Source organism: Schistocerca gregaria, chromosome 9 (genome assembly GCF_023897955.1).
Source record: "Schistocerca gregaria isolate iqSchGreg1 chromosome 9, iqSchGreg1.2, whole genome shotgun sequence".
Lineage (NCBI taxonomy): Eukaryota > Metazoa > Arthropoda > Insecta > Orthoptera > Acrididae > Schistocerca > Schistocerca gregaria.
In genome coordinates this window covers 108,424,045-108,442,116 of record NC_064928.1, presented here as the reverse complement: position 1 = coordinate 108,442,116, position 18,072 = coordinate 108,424,045, and the positions used below count along the sequence as shown (strand labels likewise).

The following is an 18,072-nucleotide window of genomic DNA, read 5'->3' as shown; positions in this document are numbered from 1 at the left end:
TACGGTTTTCTACACAGGCGTAGAATTTGCCGGCACTTACAAAACGAAACCCAGGGGGGAAAAAGACACGTTTTGGAAAGATCTTTGATGTGCAGCAACATGTACACTGCATTTTTTTGTGTTACAGAGGTATAAATTCAATTTCCACCAAACACTGCATGTTACATTCCGAAGCAATGAAATCGAGATTGCGATGCACTTTTGTAAGCTAGTCATAGCTCATGTCACATGATCTCGCCAGCTGATGACAGCATAGGACGAGTGATGTAGTCAACCAATAGCAAGATTACTCGTAAGTAGTGCGAACGCACAAAAAAGAAAAGTTAACAGTTTAAATTAATATACATAGTGTTGCTACAAGAAAGACAAAGCTATCACAAATAATATTGGTCTTTAAGATTAGTAAGCTGCAAGAGAAGCTACTAAGCTTCCACATATAATGCTGATCTTTTTGCGCGTGTTACACTTTAAGATACATCACACAAATGTGCCAGTAAAATTTTTAATAACTACGTAAATGTCTTGTCTTCTAGGCTTGAAATTCTTCTAGATGGTCGTCCTCAAAGAGTTGATTTTTAAATGAGAGTCAAACGCTCTGTGATTTAAGAAATTCATCGTGCATTCTCGCACATATGGTAGTTCATTTTGCGTAAAAGGAAAGTTTACTTTGAAAATAACACTTTTCAAACCACCATTCACAATATTTTCCTGTGACCTATTAGAAATTGGTTCGTTTCAGCAGTTTCCAAAGAGCGCCAGATAACAGGCGTCACTGCGCCTGCGCAGCTACGATGACGCAGTAAGCCCGCATGTTCGTACATGTAAACTATAAAAAGATCTCGTATTATGTCATAAAATAAACAAGACGTCAAAGGACACTTCAAGAGCGTCGGAATTTCGAGAACCATACTAAAATGCATAATTCGGCTTAAAGTGCACAATCCTGTGTCCAGATTCGGATGTAAATTTTCTGGAGTACCAGTATTGTATTTCATGTTTGGTTCTTTATTATGGCATAATGCCATTCGAACTAGATGATGGAAAATGTGCACTTGAAATGCAGCGAACAGTGTGCAACGAACACTGTGAAATTAAATACTTCGTTTCAAATATATAGACTGCCTTGGCGCAAAAGATTAATAAAAGCCAAATCTCTTTAGCAAACCGTCAAAAATAATGTCATTGTTCTGCAAGGCGATTAATGCTTGACTGTCAGAAAGTTGGGAAAAAACGTGAAACTAACAACATATTTTAGCCTTCCACAATTATGCGAACATATTTTAATTCATTTGGCAGCTCCCGGCCACAGAAATCTGTTTTGTTTTCATTTAGTGTGAGAGCAATAAACGAAGAGGAAACAGCAAAATCACTGGAGACTACCCACCTCCCCACTACAACTCAGACTGCTCTGTGCATCAGGTACGGATCTACGATATTTCCGAACCGGAGCAATTTAGATAGTGGTGCCCACCCACACATCTGTAACCAGGAGTGGGAGAAGGTACAACTCATACGCGACTCTACTGCGCATGCGCAAGAGCCAGCCCACAACTGCTCAAATGAATCTAATGTGAACAGCTGTCACGTCACGCTCATCAGAGGCAATTTGTTGTTAGGAAGCACTGCATATTCTTCCTAAAGTCTTTGACACAATTTGTTTGGCAGATGCTTGTATGAGCAGTGTGTTTTGTTGTGGCGCATTTCCTTTGCAGTTTTATATTCGTTTTTTTTCTCTCGTTCATATTTGGTTGCTGAAGTATTATTCTGCAGAAGCGGGATACAGTAATATCCTTCGTTAGAGTATTGGTTCTTAACAGTCAAAATCACAAAAATTTAACAGGTAACTAAAACAATGAAAAATTCTCGGAATTCTAAAAAATTCACGGATTTTTCCCGCTTTTCTCCCGGACGAAAAAATTCCCGGGTTTTTCCCGGATGTCCCGGGTCGTATACGTCCTGAATAATGAACCTGCAAATACAGACAAACTGCATTTTTACTACTTCAATCACAGAATTATTTCACCTCAAAGTCAGGAAGAAGTTATTGTTCTGAGCACAGTCATAACGCAAATCAAATCTTCAGAAATCCACTCATCGGGTTGCAGATGGCATATTAAAATAACTTATGTTAAAATTGGGCTTTCCACTGGATTCTTATTACCACACTGAAACAGTGAATGTTGTTATATGTATCACATATCGGAGAGTGGCATACTGGAGATAAAAAAAGATCTTATAAACATTGGTTGAAATCTTTATTTGTAACACAAAGGCTAACACTTCTGATAATCATTAATACTAATTGACAAGTTTTAATTATAATTATTTTAAAAGCAGTTTCCAATATCTCTAACTATATGAGGAAATGAAATGATGAAAGCTCTGAATTTAACAAATATGAAATCTAACAAGCTTTTCAATAACTGTGACATGTATTATTTTACAGTGACATTTGTGTCCCGACAAAAATAAATGCAACTTGATGCATCATCAATTACACGGAACCATGCACAACATTTAAAGAAAAATATTTCTCTCAAATGACAAATATAAGCTACAGAAATTGAATGCCAATACATTAGTAATGAATTCTACATAAGCACAAACACAAGTGCCCGTTCATTACAGGTAACACACAGACATCTCTCAAAATAGGGAATACTTTCTGGTACCACTAACTAACTCTCACAGAGATGTTGATAAATGCACTGTAAACAGCAAACATAACAAATTTTCTACTACAGAAAACTGTTGCAAAATAAACTGGGAAAACATCACAGTGCGTACAAACACGAAAGTATGATCAGCTTTCTTCAATACTGTTATTTTTAATAAACAGACTTTGCACAACATATGCTACAAAAGTCCAAAATACAATTCAATTCAACTGACATTATAATAATTCAAGTTTACAACATTTATAACAAAAGCAATTTTCCATCTATCTGATGAAATATGCTGACTTACGTGAGTCCACAAACAACTTCATAAAAAAAAAATCAGACTAATAGAAACTGTTTCAAGACGTACTGTATATACACACATACATAAAAAAATGATCGAACCCGGAAAGAAAGCGGTCTATACACTTTAATTAAATCCCTTATGAACATCATATATTGTAGCATAAAAGATAACACCAATTAAAAAGAAAACTTTTAAATGCAGTTATATCAATATGTTTCTTTGGTACTCATTATTTTCAAATAGAATGTGCAACAAGCCACCTTGCAGCCAGTAAGCAATAACATTTTTGTACTTCTGTTAACACATCAATTAAAATTTAAGTCATCTCTTAGAATGTAAAACTGTGTGTTTACACTCACAAAAACAGTATATATTTAACAGCAGCATATGCACATTTTCCCCTTCAGTAAAAAATTCAGAGTATCAAAGAAACAAACACATTTAAAGCAGCATACTTTGAGAAAAAAAGCTTTCTTTCAAGTCCTTCCATTTCTGCTTATGGTACAGACCAAGTGTGCCTTGTATTATGTAACTGTCCAACGTATGAAACATTTGCCAGAAGGGCAGACGTATGAAATTAAAACATGACTTCCTTTTTAAGGCAGTTGCAGCCCGTTCTAAATGAGTGTTTTAAAAAAGGCCAAAAAAACATGGCAAACCTTCAAACCAGCAGCTGTGAAATAGTCTCGTAAATGTCTTTTTGAGGTTTGAAAAGCACACTTAACTGACATTAACATCAAGTCTTCAACATGATTACAACCACCTGGTTTGAGGGTCATTATAATGAAAACATTACAACATTCCACAGTGAACAGAAAAGAAATATATTAATGAACTCCAGGAATATAATGAAAAGAAACTGAAAGACAGTTAATGAACTGAAATACTGAGAAATAAATAAATAAATAATGTACCAGCCATTTACAGAATAAGTAGAGATTTGAATTTAAAGATTTTTTTTACATAATTCAATATACATGCAGTTTCTCCAGCACTTTGACAGCAAACAACTTTGGGCAAAAGAATTCACTTTACAGTTGTCATACGAGGCTAATCTGTTCCACAGCAAAAGTAAGTAATAAGTAGGAACGGCATGCATCACATGAGAGATGTAATGACTGAAGATGTGATGTATATTCCTGGGATGAAGAATACTTTATAACTTATCTCTACAAACAGTGACAGTATCTTGAATTTGTATAGCAAAATATCATCACAGATTGTAGGGCTGTAGCCAGAAAATAGAAGAAACACACAAGTTCTCTCCGCTCTCACACACACAGGATTTTTCAGCACCTGTAAAACACAATTAAGGAGGTGCATTAAATCTGGAAAAAAGAGCATAAAATATTAAAAACACACACAAAGATTCATCAATTACAGAATAGTGTTGTTAATATATAAATTTTATGCAGGCAGTATCCCACAGCTTGTCAGTATTTTAAAAGTACCTAGAGCGGCTGTTAAAATAATTCACACTTCCCATCACCCTCCGGTATCATAAAATTATTTACAACATCCCATTCAGTGGCAGTTTACTCCGCATCAAATAAAATGAATCCACCATGAATCACTGCAATTTGCACCATGATTCGGAGTACATGTTAAACTGTAGGTCCATTTGTAACCAGGAGCGTAAGTCAGTTCAAAGGCTGGAAAAAGGCAATGTCATATTACCTGTAATAGAACTGCATCTGGTGAAGCACTGCAGTGTTAAAATCAATCTTGTGTTTGAAGACAGGTTTACCTTCAATTTTGTGGTCAAGAAGGGACAGAGTTGTATAGCCTACCCCTCATTTTATTCAATTTGTACATTGAGCAAGAAGTAAATGAAACCTTGGAGAGATGTGGAAGAGAGTTAAATATCAGGAAAGAAAAAATTAACTTCTTGATTTGCTGATGACATTGTAATTTTGTCAAAAATAGCAAAGTAATTGGAAGAGCAGATGAACATACTAAACTGTGTCTTAAAAACAGGTTGTCAGAACAAGGGTAATGGAATGTAGTTGAGTCTAATCAGACGAGGGTGTTGAAATTAAATTATGATACGAGTCACTGAAAGTAGCCTATGACTTATTATTTGGGTAGTGAAATAACTGTGGATCGCCAAAAAGGAGAGGATATAAAATGCAGACTAGTTATATGAAGTAACACCAAATACAGATTTACGTATGAGGAATTCTTTTCCGAAGCCATTTGTGTGGAGTTTAGCCTCGTACAGAACAGAAATGAAATCTGGGTACAGAACAGAAATGAAATCTGAATGATAAACAGTTCAGATTTAAAAGAATAGAAATTTCTAAAATGTATTACAGAAGAAAGTTGAAAATTAAATGGGTAGGTCAAATAACTAAAGAGGCTGCATGGAAAAAAAATTTGGGGACAGAGGGAGGGGGGAGAAATTTGTGGCAAACTTGACTAAAAAAGAGGCCAGGGAAGCCTGGGAGTTAACACTGACATGGAGACCATCAAACCTGTTAATCACTGATTCTGATGAGTCTCCAGTGTGTTCTGCAGACACGTGTTCTGAGTACATGGCTAGTGGCTCTTCATGCAACACCCCCTAGTTTCTAAGAAAACTAATGTTGGAAGTTTTATAGATACATCCTATCCCCATAATGTCAGTCATGTTTAGACAAAACAAGCGTAGCGCAATGGCTAAGGTTCATGGTGGCATCCTGTGGATCAACCGACCGAGTGATGTCTGCTTTTACAGGCATGTAAAAAATTTCCAAATAAATAAATAAAATACTTCAAAATGTTCCCAAATTGTGAAAACAAACAAATACATAACTTTGAACATTCTATAAAAAATACATTCTTCAATTCTACATCAATTTAGTGACCTGCTTTCACAGGAATGGTCAAATGTGTGTGGTTCATATTGAAGTTTACCGCAGAAATAACAATAGTTCTGAATTAAAACGAACTGCATTTTCTGGTTCAGACTCTGAAAAATTCATGTGCACATTTCATGAAAGCTACTGTCTTGCAGGCACATGAATTTTTCAGAATCGGTGCCAGAATCTGTGTTTCCGCTGCTTCTATAACAAATACCATCCATAATTGTGTTCTAACACAACAAGTGATAGCAAGTAAGATGATTGCGTAATCTACTCCACAACAAACAGAACACGTATTATTCAACAAAATTGGCTGTAATGGTTGATTTATCAATGAAATTATTATTGTGAAAATAACTACTTTTGAACAGTTTTGCATGACATATACTATTTAATGATATTCTGTAAAAACTGAAGAAAAAAGTGTACATACCACTGACACCATAGCTGTGAACCTCAACCACTGCACTACACTCACATGGTCAAAACTTTCAGGTATTGGAGGTACCCTTATTTCAAGATTTATTTTCTTAAAAATTAGAGGCTGTAGCATGAAAAGCCACTAGATGTGTACTCATGACAGATCCCTCTACAACATACCTAAGACTCACTGAAACCAGTGATTAACAGGTCTGATGACCCCATGTCAGTCCCAAAACCAAGCACAGCATGTGTGACAGGCATGCTGCAAGTGTCCCAAGCTCTAGCCCCGCTCTTCTTCCTCCATTCACATGTTTTACACTTCTTTTTGGGTCTGACACACTATGAAATGACCTCTGCATTGTAGTGGCATCATGTGGATGTTCCTAAAAAAAATTTCGGTGTTCTCAAAGACAACCCCCACTTATCCAAAACCACTGCACTGACACGTGAGATCTTAGTTTTCCATGGGTTTCTTGTTATGCTAGCAGTACATTTTCCAATAAATATGTCAGAGGTTTTGACCAATAGTGATCTCGAGAAGCTTTTAAATGAACCATCTGAAGATTCTGGTTCTGGAGGAGACATTTTTTAAAGCAGACAGTGATTTTGCTTCTGATTTAGACTCTGGCACAAAAACCACATTATTTCAACATTACCATTCCACTGTTCTACATTACTGTGCTTGATATATCAGCTATGCAAGTTATATAGAAGATGTTTTACTGTTGAAAAATCTGCAGATGAGGAATTAGGATGGACCACATCTGATGAAAAACCATCATTACCTGAATTCGAAGAAGTGGATGACAACAGCAGTCCTTTCAATATTTTTTCAACTTTTCTACCTGAAGCAACAATAAATCACATCAAGGCAGAAACTAACAAATATGCGAAGTCCATTACAGAAAAATGAGAAGTTCAAAAAACATGAAACCCACACACAATTGGTGCACATTGACTGGGATATAAACTTCAAGAAATGTATTTTGCTCTTTGTTGTTCCAAGCGATGCGTGTCTTGTAAAGAAAAACAAAACATGTGATTACTGGTCTACAAATAACTGTTTCCACATCTTTTGCAGATTCAGTTCTGGCTGGAAATAGGTTCTTTGCTGTTCTCTAGTGTCTGTATGTATCTACAACTACATGTAAATGATAGCGCCTCATACACTCCAAGAAACCAACCTAGTTGTGATCCCTTGCATAAGATCAGACATTTCCAGAATCATTTGCTTTCACCTGAGGAAAATCTTATCAATGATGAAGGTGTGTGTAGATTCAGAGGAAGTTATTTTCCATGTGTGTGCTGATTTAAAGACAAGATATGTTTTACACAATGAACTGTACGTGGTTAAAGGCCAGTTAAACAGTTCACGATCACTGCCCCAACTGGCTACCTCAACGAGTGACAGGGACAGATACTACGGTTCACCAGATACTACTGTTCACCAGATACTACGGTTCACCAGATTTTTTTATTTTTTGTGGGAGAATAAGTCCAAGGCTGTGGGAACCTATGTGTTGAATCATAGTGGATTTCCTATACAAGGCATAGCCAACAAAGCTAGAGAAAGATGACTGTATAGTAATGGGGGAGAAACATTTATTGTGCCTGAAGTGGAGTGACAATAGAGTCTTTCTACGATTGTCAAGTCTTCATGAGATGACACGAACAGAAGTGGAGGTTCTTCACAAAACTCTGAAGACAAAGAACCTGACCTGATACCATTCAAGGCTACAATCTTGACAAGATTGGTGTAAACAAGAATGGTCAACTCATTTCACTACCTTTTCAAGAAATGGCAAATGACATGGTGAAAGAAACTATTTTCCAACATTTTTTTATAATGGTGGAGAGAACACTCGTGTCATACTGAAAACTACAAAATAATCAAGACAAATTTTCTTCTGCAACTAAGTTTGCAATTTGCAAAGAAATGAAGCATACACCAAAACACTGCTACTCCCCTAGATGTATGTAGCAACAGATTTCTAGAAAAGGATTTTGCTGATAGAATTCCTTCCATGAAAAAGAAGAAAGAGAATCCCAAGAAAAGCATAATGTTCACAGGAAAGTTATCAAGTAAAGAAACAGAATTATGCTGCCCTGACTAAAGTTACACCATGCATACCAGGGTATTTAAAACTGTACCATACAATGACAAATTCTAGTTAATTGCAGTAATAAGAATCCCCACAGATTTTTTCATAAAATTTAAATAAAATTTGTGTGCTAAATTTGTAGTAAATTATTTTGTAATTATAATATAAAAGAAGCTTTCTAAATTTAAAAAAAATCAGAATTTGTACTTAACATTATGAGAATGAATTGTTAAGCACTTTTAAGATATGCAAAAAGGTTTGGGATTCTGTGACATGCATGCTGAAAAGAACCAGGACTCAAAATGCCTACTGCACCAATGCTAATTAAAAGTTAGTTCACATTTAACCCTGGCCAATGCAAAATTCCACTTCATCAACCTCTGTTAAACAAGGGAGTTAATCACAGTTAAAGTTGATGGAGGTTGGAGGCTAGTTTAGGTTATCATGGCTAGAACGAAGTAAACACGTACCATAATAAGGTGGTGGTGTGTTTTGATGTTTTGGATGGCACAGAAGATGAAGTATTATACCTTGACCATGTAAATAACAATTCCCTGGTGTACTTGTGGAAAGGGGAAATCCTTTTGCAGATTACAGGAATAGGAAATTTGAAGAAATACTTTGTCTTTCAAAGGAAACGTGTAGTGATTATTATGTCAAATCAATGAGAGGTTGGAATTTCCTACTCATCAGAATAGCACTGTCTTGCCAATGAACAGAGTTCTAAAGACATTGAGTGCACAAGCATCTGGTGCATTTAATACAGCTATTGGTGGTAGTGCTAATGTACATAGTACAACAACGTAAAGAATTATCAGTGACGTATTGGGGATCATAGCAGCAAAGTCTCCACAATACATAAAGTTTTGTCCTCCAGCAGAATTACACTTTGAGATGGATTTCCTGGAGTCATTGGTATTGTGGACTGTACTCACAGAAGGATTCAGTCTATTATGGGGTATAATGTGGAAATTTTCTACAGTAGGAGATCTTATTTGTCACTTAATTGCCAAACTGTCAACAACCACAATTAATAATATGGAACACTGTTGTTTTGTGGCCTGTTGTTAGACTGTTACTATATTTGAACACGCCTTAAGTTTCTCCCTTAACACCACACGCATCCATTTTTTAGCATTCTAAATCATTTACATTACAGCTGGCCACCTCTAAAAGGACATCGGTTTCAAATTTTGAGAAATTCAGCATCTGTTAGTTGCGCTTCATAGTGAGGTAACAATACCCAAGTTATGATATACTGAAAAGTGTGACTAAGTACCAAGGAGGTTATATAGCTAAGTACCACAGACTACAATTATCATTTTCTGAGCACGTACAGTGGGCACTTCCCTTTTTCTAACCTGTGTTAGTGTAGTGCTGAGAAAACTTAATCACAATTAAGATTTAAATGTGATAACATAACTGTAGGGTATCTAGCTTTTTAATTGACATTGGTGCAGTTGGCCCAAAGTGTTAAAACTGCCTGGGGCAGGGGGGGAGGAGGGGGGGGGAGGGGGGGGGGGGGAGCCTAAGGTTCTAATACAGAAAGCAGACAAATAGATGTAGGTTGCTGTTGTTATATAGAGATGATGAGGTTGGCACAGGACAGACTACAGTGGAGAGCTGCATCAGATCAGTTGGACTGATGACCATAACATAATTATGATATTTTACTATTTACAGTGACTACCCACATGGTTAGGATCACTGTTTTCGGTGCACCTGTATTTGATTCCCAGTACCACCTCCAAATTTTTTCTGATCTAGGGAGGTCTAATGGGGGTCCACTCAGACTCATAAGGCCAAATGAAGAGCTGCTTCAATAAAAAAAAGAGGAAGGGGGTCCATCAGAATTCATCTACTGGCAATATAAGGTGAAGGGATCGATGACATGCTAATCGTGTCCCCCACGGTCATTAGGTAGCTCCTCATACTGCCTCGCAGGCAACAATCAGCCAATTCTTAGGCCTAAGATCTCATCTGCGAGTGATGTCTGTGTGTCTTGTCGATAGTGTAATGGATTTTATTACTGACAGCAACAATGCATGATTGTTTTTATTTATTTTTTATGGCACAGTTGAAACACTGTCATGCAAGCAATGTCAATTTTCAAATTTTATGATATCTGAATATCAAAACTGGTAGTAAATAAAGAATTATATTGCAACAGCAGCTCTTTGCAGTTTTAAAAATAAGGCATTTGTAAACACATTATTAAAAATCACACCGGGGACTGCAGAGGGCAGACAGCAGAGGACGGTAGTCAGGTGGAGTGTGTAAAGAGAAGGAAGATTAGTGTACGAAGTACAAGCTCAGGTGAGGAAAGGACAGAGAAGGAAATCGAACATGCCCTTTCCAAAGTAACTGTCCTGGAATTTGCTTAAAGTGATTTACGGACATCATTCAAAACCTAAAGACGGCTGGTCAGAACTGAGCTATCCACTGTGCCACCTCACTCGGTGTATGTGTAGCAGGGAAAAGATGGGGCAGGGCAGGGAGGGGGGCGAGGTGTAGAGGAGAAGGTAGAACACGCCCCAGTAGGAGAGGCAGCAAGCAGAGAATGCTATAGCAATCTGTCACTGGCAGAGCCTGAGGAAGTCTGATGTAGCATGTCAAGTGGAAGAGTGGATTTCAAGGAGTACGAATACAGAATGGAACAGAATAAGAGGAAGACTCTAGAGATAACACTGTGGGCATAGATTAATGAAGTGAAGTGAGAGATCTAGGGACAGATGTGGAGGTGGGTATGGGATAGATGCTAGCATGTGAAGGCACAAAGGGATTGCAGTGTCAAAGAATTGTTACGATTCCCATCGATGCAGCTCAAAGAAGCTGATTTGGGGAAGGATCTATGTGGCACAGGATGTGAAGCAGCCATCTAATGCTAGCATCATGTACAAAACATTCGCAGTTTAATTTCTGTATCAAATCTTTAGCTTTCTACATAAGCTTCAGTCTTTATCAGGGATGACTGACTGTCATGCATGCTCCTCAAAACACTCTGCAAGAAGCTGGCCACTATTGAAGACAATGGACAACCTTTGGCCACTCTGTCAGTCATTTCATAAAAATTACCGTCAGAAGAAATATGTGGTGGTCAAAGCACAACAGAACAACTTCATATTTTCAGGAGGAGAGTTGTCTGTCAACAGGTTCAATGTGTCCTCCATGGAAGTTTTGTAAACAGAGAGACAACATCCAGGCTGACAAAAACTGATTTTCCCAATTTTTGTAATGAACATCAAAGACTTTTTAATAAAATTTTTGCAGTGGCCATCTGTGGGAGTTATAAGCTTGGTTAGAAATTTGACTAGCCTTTAGCTGGGAGAAACCAATAGCACTAAGAATTGGTTTGCAACCTATGACTACCTCCATCGATTTTTGCTGGACTGTAAAGCTGGAGAGGTCTAGCAGCTTAATTTCAAGAGTTCTTCACTTCATCGTCAAGTAAACCATAATTCTTCAGCATCTTAGTAGTGATGGTAAGATGTTCCCTGACAACGACGATGCTGAATTTTGTCTGAAGCTTCATATTTCACCCAGATTTAGACACACATTGTCATCGCAAAAAATTTCTAGCTCTTATTGGGGTACTGTGCTTAACAGTATTTTGTTGTTGTTGTTGTTGTTGTTGTTTTGGTCTTCAGTCCTGAGACTGGTTTGATGCAGCTCTCCATGCTACCCTATCCTGTGCAAGATTCTTCATCTCGCAGTACCTACTGCAACCTACATCCTTCTGAATCTGCTTAGTGTATTCATCCCTTGGTCTCCCTCTACGATTTTCACCCTGCACGCTGCCCTCCAATACTAAACTGGTGATCCCTTGATGCCTCAGAACACGTCCTACCAACCGATCCCTTCTTCTAGTCAAGTTGTGACACAAGCTCTTCTTCTCCCCAGTTCTATTCAATACTTCCTCATTAGTTATGTGATCTATCCATCTAATCTTCAGCATTCTTCTGTAGCACCACAATTCGAAAGCTTCTATTCTCTTCTTGTCCAAACTATTTATCGTCCATGTTTCACTTCCATACATGGCTACACTCTATACATATACTTTCAGAAACGACTTCCTGACATTTAAATCTATACCCGATGTTAACAAATATCTCTTCTTCAGGAACGCTTTCCTTGCCATTGTTAGTCTACATTTTATATCCTCTCTACTTCGACCGTCATCAGTTATTTTGCTCCCCAAATAGCAAAACTCCTTTACTACTTTAAGTGTCTCATTTCCTAATCTAATTCCCTCACCATCACCCGACTTAATTCGACTACATTCCATTATCCTCGTTCTGCTTTTGTTGATGTTCATCTTATATCCTCCTTCCAAGTCACTGTCCATTCCGTTCAAATGCTCTTCCTAGTCCTTTGCTGTCTCTGACAGAATTACAATGTCATCAGCGAACCTCAAAGTTTTTACTTCTGCTCCATGGATTTTAATTCCTACTCCGAATTTTTCTTTTGTTTCCTTTACTGCTTGCTCAATATACAGATTGAGTAACATCAGTGATAGGTGACAACCCTGTCTCACTCCCTTCCCAACCATTGCTTCCCTTTCATACCCCTCGACTCTTTGTAACTGCCATCTGGTTTCTGTACAAATTGTAAATAGCTTTTCGCTCCCTGTATTTTACCCCTGCCACCTTCAGAATTTGAAAGACAGTATTCCAGTCAACATTATCAAAAGCTTTCTCTAAGTCTACAAATGCTAGGAACGTAGGTTTGCCTTTCCTTAATCTAGCTTCTAAGATAAGTTGTAGGGTCAGTATTGCCTCACATGTTCCAATATTTCTACGGAATCCAAACTGATCTTCCCCGAGGTCGGCTTCTATCAGTTTTTCCATTCGTCTGTAAAGAATTCGTGTTAGTATTTTGCAGCCATGACTTATTAAACTGATAGTTCGGTAATTTTCACATCTGTCAACACCTGCTCTCTTTGAGATTGGAATTATTATATTCTTCTTGAAGTCTGAGGGTATTTCGCCTGTCTCATACATCTTGCTCACCAGATGGTAGAGTTTTGTCAGGACTGGCTCTCCCGAGGCCGTCAGTAGTTCTAATGGAATGTTGTCTACTCCCGGGGCCTTGTTTCGACTCAGGTCTTTCAGTGCTCTGTCAAACTCTTCACGCAGTATCGTATCTCCCAGTTCATGTTCGTCTATATCCTCTTCCATTTCCATAATGATTTCCTCAAGTACATGGCCCTTGTATAGACCCTCAATACACCCCTTCCACCTTTCTGCTGTCCCTTCTTTGCTTAGAATTGGGTTTCCATCTGAGCTCTTGATATTCATACAAGTAGCTCTCTTTTCTCCATAGGTCTCTTTAATTTTCCTGTAGGCAGTATCTATCTTACCCCTAGTGAGATAAGCCTCTACATCCTTACATTTGTCCTCTAGCCATCCCTGCTAAGCCATTTTGCACTTCCTGTCGATCTCATTTTTGAGATGTTTGTATTCCTTTTTGCTTGCTTCTTTTACTGCATTTTTATATTTTCTCCTGTTATCAACTGAATTCAATATTTCTTCTGTTACCCAATGATTTCTACTAGCCCTTGTCTTTTTACCTACTTGATCCTCTGCTGCCTTCACTACTTCATCCCTCAAAGCTACCCATTCTTCTTCTACTGTATTTCTTTCCCCCATTCCTGTCAATTGCTTCCTTATGCTCTCCCTGAAACTATGTACAACCTCTAGTTCTTTCAGCTTATCCAGATCCCATGTCCTTAAATTCCCACCTTTTTGCAGTTTCTTCAGTTTTAACCTACAGGTCATAACCAACAGATTGTGGTCAGAGTCCACATCTGCCCCTGGAAATGCCCTACAATTTAAAACCTGATTCCTAAATCTCTGTCTTACCATTATGTAATCTATCTGATACCTTTTAGTATCTCCAGGATTCTTCCATGTATACAACCTTCTTTTATGATTCTTAAACCAAGTGTTAGCTATGATTAAGTTGTGCTCTGTGCAAAATTCTACCAGGCAGCTTCCTCTTTCGTTTTTTTACCCCCAATCCATATTCAACTACTACGTTTCCTTCTCTCCCTTTTCCTACTACCGAATTCCACTCACCCATGACTATTAAATTTTCATCTCCCTTCACTATCTGAATAATTTCTTTTATCTCATCATACATTTCTTCAATTTCTTCGTTATCTGCAGAGTTGGTTGGCATATAAACTAGTACTACTGTGGTAGGTGTGGGCTTCATATCTATCAGTCACCTGACCAGAAGTCTTGCTCCTCCTGCCACCGAAATTCATTAATTGCCACTATTCCCATCCCAGAACCTCTCCCCAGAGTCCATCTCTCAGCTCACCCCTACCACTCCCCGCACTCCCACCTTCTACATGCTTCCTAAAGTCCATAAACGCAACCACCCTGGACGCCCCATTGTGGCTTGTTACAGTGCCCCCACTGAGAGAATCTCTGCTCTCATAGACCAACACCTTCAACCTATTACCCAGGACCTATCCTCCTATATAAAAGATACAAACCCCTTTAACACACAGTGCCCTGCTCATCACTATTGATGCCACCTCCTTGTACACTAACATTCCTAATGCAAATTGGCCTTACTGCTATCGAACACTACCTTTCCAGACGCCCTATGGATTCCAAGCCAACTACCTCCTTCCTAGTCTCCACGACCAATTATATCCTCACCCGCAATTACTTCTCCTTTGAAGGCATTACCTACAAACAAATCCGTGGTACGGCTATGGGCACCCACATGACACCATCCTATGCTGACCTATTCATGGACCACCTAGAGGAATCCTTCTTAAAAACCCAGAATCCTAAACCCCTCACCTGGTTCAGATTCATTGATGACATCTTTGCTATCTGGATTGAAGGTGAGGACACCTTATTCACATTCTTCTAGAACCTCAACAACTTCTCCCCCATTTGCTTCACCTGGTCCTACTCAATCCAACAAGCCACCTTCCTAGATGTTGACCTTCACCTCAGAGGTGGCTGCATCAGTACCTCTGTCCATATCAAACCTACTAACCACCAGCAATACCTCCACTTCGACAGCTGCCACCCATTCCATACCAAGAAGTTCCTTCCATACCGCCTAGCCACCCGTGGTCGTTGCATCTGCAGTGACGAGCAGTCCCTCTTTAAATATACCGAAGGTCTCACTGAAGCCTTCACTGACAGTAATTATCCTCCCATCCTTGTACAAAAACAAATCTCCTGTACCTTAGCTTTGCAGTCTCCCACCACCTCCCAAAGTCCCACAGTCTGGCCACAGAGGAGCATTCCCCTCTTAACTCGGTACCATCCGGGACTGGAGCAACTGAATTACATTCTCCGCCAGAGTTTCGATTACCTCCCATCATGCAGTGAAATCAGAAATGTCCTACCCACTATCCTTCCCACCCTTCCTACCGTGGTATTCTGCCATCCATTGGACCTACACAATATACTCGTCCATCCTTACACAATCCTTGCTCAAAATCCCTTACCTCATGGCTCATACCTCTGTCATAGACCTAGATGCAAGACCTGTCCCATACATCCTCCCACCATCACCTACTCCAGTCCGGTCACTTACATCACATATCCCATCAAAGGCAGGGCTACTTGTGAAACTAGTCATGTGACTTACAAGCTAAGCTGCAACCACTGTGCTGCATTCTACATAGGCACGACAACCAACAAGCTGTCCGTCCACACGAATGGCCACCGACAAACTGTGGCCAAAAAACAAGTGGACCACCCTGTAGCTGAAGTATGCTGCCAAACATGATACCACTCATCTCAATGACTGCTTCACAGCCTGTGCCGTATGGATCCTTCCCACCACCACCAGCTTTCCTGAATTGTGCAGGTGGGAACTTTCCCTGCAATAAATCCTACGTTCCTGTAACCCACCTGGCCTCAACCTTCGTTAGTCACCGTCCTCACCCATCCAGCACTATACAGCCGTCATTTCACCGCCACACCCAGTCTTTTAATTTATTTTTATTTCTCTCCTTTCCGTTACTTACCCCTTCCACCCTCTGCACCTTCTCTCGTACCCTCTATCTAAACTGCAACACTTCACTCTATGCACTCCCACCATACTATCCCTCCCCCTCCCCACCCCAGCCTTCTCCTTACCTCCACCCAGTCGCCACTCCCGCCATGCACTGGAGCTGCTGCTTGCAGAGTAGTTTCAGCTCTCAGAGACTGCAGACGTGTGTGCAAGTTGCACATGCGTGCGTGTGCGTGTGTGTGTGTGTGTGTGTGTGTGTGTGTACTGCTGACAAAGGCCTGATTGGCCGAAAGCTATGATTGTGTGAATCTTTTTATTGTGCCTATCGGAACTCAGCATCTCCGCTATATGTTGAGTAGCAACTTTACTTCTCTTGTACTGTTCTATTTGAGTATGAAAGGAGGAGCAAAATCACCGCCTCTCACTCTACCCTAATCTCAATTTCATTACTCTTATGAGAGACATACAATCAAGGCAGTAAAATTGTGGTCTGACATTTGGATTGGTTGTTGTTGTTGTTGTTGTTGTTGTTGTTGTTGTGGTCTTCAGTCCTGAGACTCGTTTGATGCAGCTCTCCATACTACTCTATCCTGTGCAAGCTTCTTCATCTCCCAGAACCCACTGCAACCCACATCCTCCTGAATCTGCTTAGTGTAGTCATCCCTTGGTCTCCCTCTACGATTTTTGCCCTCTACGATGCCCTCCAATACTAAATTGGTGATCCCTTGATGCCTCAGAACATGTCCTACCAACCGATCCCTTCTTCTGGTCAAGTTGTGCCACAAGCTCTTCTTCTCCCCAGTCCTATTCAATACTTCCTCATTAGTTATGTGATCTACCCATATAATCTTCAGCATTCTTCTGTAGCACCAGATTTCGAAAGCTTCTATTCTCTTCTTGTCTAAACTATTTATCGTCTATGTTTCACTTCCATACATGGCTACATTCCATACAAATACTTTCAGAAATGTCTTCCTGACACTTAAACCTATACTCGATGTTAACAAATTTCTCTTCTTCAGAAACGCTTTCCTTGCCATTGTCAGTCTACATTTTATATCCTCTCTACTTTGACCATCATCAGGTATTTTGCTCCCCAAATAGCAAAACTCCTTTACTACTTTAAGTGTCTCATTTCCTAATCTAATTCCCTCAGCATCACCTGACGTAATTCGACTACATTCCATTATCCTCGTTTTGCTTTTGTTGATGTTCATCTTATATCCTCCTTTCAAGGCACTATCCATTCCGTTCAACTGCTCTTCCAAGTCCTTTGCTGTCTCTGACCTACTCCAAATTTTTCTATTGTTTCCTTTACTGCTTGCTCAATATACAGATTGAATAATATCGGGGAGAGGCTACAACCCTGTCTCACTCCTTTCCTAACCACTGCTTCCCTTTCATGCCCCTCGTCTCTAATAACTGCCATCTGATTTCTGTACAAATTGTAAATAGCTCCCTATATTTTACCCCTGCCACCTTCAGAATTTGAAAGAGAGTATTCCAGTCAACATTGTCAAAAGCTTTCTCTAAGTCTACAAATGCTAGAAACATAGGTTTGCCCTTCCTTAATCTAGCTTCTAAGATAAGTCGTAGGGTCAGTATTGGATTGGTAACAACAACAAAAACTTCACCAAGTGGCAATGGTATCTTCTAAGACAACAGTGCAAATGTTGGAAAAATGTATTCAGTGTGGTTCTGCATACTGCAACATAGAATACTGCCACATTACCAGAGTGAATTTT

General features: G+C 39.2%; 1 protein-coding gene across 1 annotated transcript in view; it reads right to left on the bottom strand.

The window, feature by feature from the left end:
- Positions 1–2,233: 2,233 nt before the first annotated feature.
- LOC126292261 (serine/threonine-protein phosphatase PP1-beta catalytic subunit) overlaps positions 2,234–18,072 on the bottom strand; it is an 83,766-nt gene continuing 67,927 nt past the window's right edge. The window contains exon 8 of the mRNA XM_049986161.1: positions 2,234–4,263. The gene's annotated coding sequence lies outside the window, so the exon portion shown is untranslated. The remainder of the gene's footprint in view (positions 4,264–18,072) is intronic.